Source organism: Pteropus alecto, unplaced genomic scaffold (assembly GCF_000325575.1).
Source record: "Pteropus alecto unplaced genomic scaffold, ASM32557v1 scaffold311, whole genome shotgun sequence".
In the NCBI taxonomy this organism is placed as follows: Eukaryota; Metazoa; Chordata; class Mammalia; order Chiroptera; family Pteropodidae; genus Pteropus; species Pteropus alecto.
The window spans coordinates 650,444-655,862 of NW_006431916.1; positions in this window are offsets into that span (position 1 = coordinate 650,444).

The window sequence follows — 5,419 nt, forward strand, 5'->3', positions numbered from 1 at the left end:
TCAGCAGTTCAACTCTATCATCAAGGACCGAGGCCCCTTCACTTGTCATCCTTAGCATGTTGGGTGTGTCTTGCCTCATGGCCGCAAGATAATGGCTATAGCTCCAAGCATCACATCATCACACCTCAGCTTCCAAGAAGAAAGAAAGGGGGTTAGGAGAAAATGGGCCTTTTACTCCTGCACTTGCTCTAGGACTGCTGGTGTCTGTCCCTTTCTACCCCTGGTCTCTGTGCTCTATCAGATGCCCCAGTTCTAACTGCTCAACTTAACCAGGCACCTTTAAATGTTTGCACTCAATACCTGACCCTCTCAGGCACAAGAGGCACCTCAAAGGTCTCTTTTGTCTTTAAAAAACAAAATTTCTCACACAGTCTGAAAATATTGAAAGATTTTGACTGTCTAGACATTTATTCACTTTTGAATAGTTCTGTTATATGTGTGGCTTTTATTGTGAGCCACCTCAAATATGTTTTGGCAGTAGGTGTGGTATAAATAATAAATAAATGAATGAATATCTGGAAGTGTGGCTGTTTTTATTTAATCTTGGGAGAATACAGTTACCTCTGTGATAAGCCCCTCTGGCTAAGAGTAAACAGGATGGCCTGGCTCCTGTCTAGAATCTAAGAGCTGCAAGATAATGCAGGGGATAGGACCAGTAGTGGGTGGAGGAGGGGCTAAGGCTTTGGGTCTTGAACTCGCTTTTTGGTGCAGCTTGTGGGGTGTATGGGGTGTGAGTTTGGGAGAAAGGTAAGGTCTGAGGCCTCATCACTGACTTCATAGCGACTGTCTATGTGATGGAAGGGTACCTCTCTCGGGGCGTCGGTTTCCCAAGTATATGACAAGGGGTTGTGCTAGATGGCCTCGAAGGGCCCTTCTAACTTGGCTGATGTGTACTGGGAGAGCAGGGTCTATGAGGTGCTTCCTAGAGGAATGGAACTGTTCATGGGTGGGGGGCGATAGTGGAACAGGAAACGGGGTCCCTGACCACTTTTCTCTCAACCACTGTGACGCTGACCTTCCACAGCAGCCGGGAGGGAGATTCACTGCCCTCCTGACAGCCTTTGAAGGGTGGGGTTTCCACTCTTGAGGCTGTTCTCTCCTTGGCAGGAAGGTCAACGACGGAGTCTCTGACACTCTGCTCTGCGCTGTCAGCTTGAGGACTGCCCCCTCCAGGCTCAAACAGCTCAGGGTTATTTCAGGCAGACTGGATGGGGAGGACACAGATGGCAACTCTTCAGGGTCTCTCAAGGTGAGTGAGCCACATAAACAGCCCAACATTCAAGCCAGGTAGTGGGAACTGCCTGCTCCCACATCAGAGAATCAGCGACAGGTCAAGCTTTGTGAGAGATAGGAACAAGTCAGAACCTCCAGCTTTGCCTCTATGGGTTACCAGCAACAAAAACAAGCAAAATCACCATAGTTTCATGGAACTGTTAGCGTTAGTGAGGCAGACCCCAGGAGGTCTGTACAGAGCCGGAGCCAGACAATGGAAATGGTGTCGTGTCTGTTACGTGAAATGAAGGCTGTTACTGGTGTTCCCTTTGTGCAGGGTGCTATCTTAAGAAACAGAAACACAAGGTTATAAGGGACTTCCTAGTCTTAATCCCAGATTGATATCTTTCCCCTCCAAGTGCTCTTCCCCAGGAGAGCTTAGTCTTTAACTGAAGAGGTCTTCTTCCTTGAGGGTTTTCGGGACAGCGCACTCTGAGGAGAAGAGGTGCCTATGTCTCTGCCAGGCAGGTGTCCGTCCAAACAGTGTTCTCAGAGTGGCCCAAGCCCTGCCTGCGGAACTAGGCCCAAGGGGTGAGGCTTCGAGGCCTTACTCTAGGTACTTGGGGAGACTGCATGCTTGAGGAGATCAGGACTCCACAGGGGCACACAGGGCAATGCCAATTACATCAATGTCTATGAATTGAAGTATATAGAAGGAAATCTAAAAAAGCAAGTGGCTATATTTTCAGGACATGAGTTTATCAGTGATGTTTTTCTTTTTATTATTTATATACATATTTTTTATCTTTCAAGTATTCTATAATCAGAGGGAAACAATGAAAATATTACATTTATAACTATGGTGCCAGACAACTTAATATGGTGTAAGGAAGAATTCCTCAAATGAGGAGTAACAGGAAAGGGGTCCCCAGGGAAGAAGCTCTGCCATCTCTCTTCCCGGTGAGGGTCATACACCCCAGTCCCTAAAAGAGTTGGCACTTGCTTGGAGGCCGATATAGGCGGTTTAACTCTACCCGACACTGCCACTTCTGGAACAGATCCTGTGATCCTGAAATCAATTTTGCATTCTAATTCCATTATCTCCACACCTGGCAGGCTCAGCCTTGAGTGTATTGAATGAACACTAAGCTGATTAGAGTTAGTTGATTGATTGGGTTTCAATACCTTCCTGTTCCGGAGGCAGATTTGTTTTCTCTGAGGATGGATGGCGGCTGAGGTTTCTCCCCTGGGGGATACTGCTTCCTGGAATGGCACACGATTTTCCCTTTATTCAACTCACACCTGACAGGTCATACCACCTAACTCCCATGTCCAGAGGATAGCCTGGACCTTATTTTCTTTTCATTTTTATTATTTATATTTATTGCAGAAAATTTAAGAAAAAAAATAAGCAAAAAAAAAAAAGGGGGGGGGAAATCACCTGTAGGCCAAAACAGAGATAACCAATATACTTTGTCTCATACATAGATATAAAATCATCAAAATGAAATATCAAACATACTGTTTGAGAATGTGGTTTTTCATGAAATGTACATCTTGAGTACCTTTCCAAATCTATTCATATGTAGGTCTATGTATGCATTTTAATGTGTACGTACAGTTCTATCATATGACTCAATCATTGTTTAACCATTTCCCTATGGTTGGACAGGCTTTCACAGCTTTTTGTCATTATCAACAATGCTGTGACGAATGTCCTTGTACTCATCTTTATCCCCATCTCATTATTATTTGCTTAGGCCAAATTATAGGAGATAAACTGCTAATTTGAAGGGAAAGCAATCTTTTTAAGTATGTCTCTTTAAAACAGGTGAAATATAAAGCCACGGACCACTCACTATATCCTGCCACTCCCCTCTTCTGGGTTTGAAGGGTCTTGTGTGTATTCGTGACCTCTTGCCGAAGAAATATATTTCCCGTTCCCAAACTGTTCCACATACAATTTCTCTGTCCCTTCTCCTCCCTCTGAAATCACTGGCCCCTCTCCCTTCTCAGCTCAGCTCTACAAGTGTTTATCATAGTGCCTGCAACACTTTCATTCGTTCAGATGATTCAGTCAACAGTAAACATGCATGAAGCATTTACTCTGTGCTAAGCGCTGGGAAATACAGAGGCGAATAAGTAAAGTCCTCATCATCATGGAACTTATAAATATGAACAGAATTTCAGACAGTGACAAATTATATGAAGAGCTAACAGAGTAACGGGAGAGTGAATGGACATGGAGAGATGTTTTAGATAACATAGTCCAGCGCATCCTCTCTGAGGTTGTGACATTTGAACGGAGAGAGTATTTCATTATACTTCTCTGTTGATGTGTCTTCTTTGTTAGATGGGGACTGTGTTATACTATGCATATCCCAGAGGCCTGGTGCAGAGAAATGCATGGAATGAATGAATGAATGAATGAACGAACGAACGAATGAACAAACAAGTCAGTGGAGGTTGATGGTCCCACATGGGGCTTGGAACCCAGATCCAGAGATGTGGGTTCTTCCCCCAGGTACCTCACCTTGTTACCTAAAAGTAAATAGGAGACCAGAGGTGTTAGGGAGCTCACTCCACTACACAGCAAGCCTTGCGTCAGTGCAGCACAGAGGTTAAGACCAGAGGCTTGAATATAGTCTGCTTTTTATTTACTCTGCAACATTGAGCATGTTAACCAACTCTCTATGACTCAGTTTTAAATCTAGAAAAAGTTGATAATAGCACCTACCTCACTGAGTTGCAAGGATTAAATGGAGATAAAGTATGTAAGAGTTTGGCAAGGAGGTGGGCTCAGCAAAGGCAAAGAGCCGGCTAGGCTGTTCCCACAGAGTGTCAGGCGCTGGGGCTTGCTGGGGGCTGAGTAAAATGGAGTTTACCTGGCTGGCTCCTCTCAGGACTCTCCCAGGGTGTAGGGCAGCCGGCCTGGGCGAGACTTCAAGAGAGAGGAGACTGCATGTAGGCATATTTTCCACATTATTCCAAGTGTTACCCACATCCTGACTTCTCTTTAAAAAACTTGTTGTAAAAACAATATAAAGACAGTAAAGGAAATTTTAAAGAAAAAATTATGATCTCAGCATTCTAGCCCAAGGATTTCTGTCTAGTCCTTCTTGATTATCCTTCCTGATGTACATATTTTATATAACTGCAATTACAGTGATCTATTTTATATTTTGCATGTCACTTAACATTTTTATCATAAATGTTTCTTCAAAATCCTGTAGTGTTAATACATAGAATTTTTAATGACAGCCTGATCTTCCAAGTTGTTGAACTATCATTTATTTACTCACCTTCTTATTGCTGAATAGTTTTTCTTCTTTTTGCTGTTAAACATGTATTTGTTTATGGCTTTTAAATTATTTACGGCTACGTTGCTCCCCAGTATAACAATTTACACTTCATATGAGTATATGAGCACACTCTTGCTAACTGTGCAGAGACCTTCAGTGTTGTCGTTAACATGGCTGAATCTTGTTTACTTAATCTGGTACATTATGCTGTTTATTTTCTGCTTAAATTCCTGTTGAATAAAATTTAGTTCACAATCAAAAACAATGGCGTAGATCATAAAGGCTCTGTTCATCCCACTGGCGACCAAATCAAAGTTGTGATGGAAACAAGGAGCAAACAGCAAGGAAAATTTGTCTGGAATCTAGATGAACAAGCCACACAACTAGGGAGAAATCCAAGAAAGCACCCTGCAATGGGAGAAGGTAGGATGGGGCGAGGATGTGGCACTGCCCGGTCGTCAGCAGCTGAGTGAGACGGAAGCTGCAGCAGACGCGTCTTATGGGGTTGCGTCAGCGAGTGGATTTTCGTGGTGACAGACCTGCTTGCTCTGAGCACCAGTGCTGATTTAGCTGTGTGCAGGGGGCACCAAAGACTTACAGGAAGACATTGTCAGAGTGAGGGCCGAGGCGAGATTCACTTTGTACAGAAGTGCTGGTGCTATCCATTGTTCCTCTGTTGAGCCCTCCTCCATACCAGTGTGCGGGACACATCACCGCCATAGCCGTGATGTCATCAAACTGGAAAAGAGATGGCTCTGCCCAGAGGATTCCCTGACTCCTCCCCCAACTCACGGCCCCACCCAAGCCACATCCAGGTATATATCCTCAGAAAGTCAGGTGCTCCTTGCTGAGCAGCACCTAGACTCACACTGGAGGCAGCTGGCCTCAGTTTCTGGTGTGGCCTT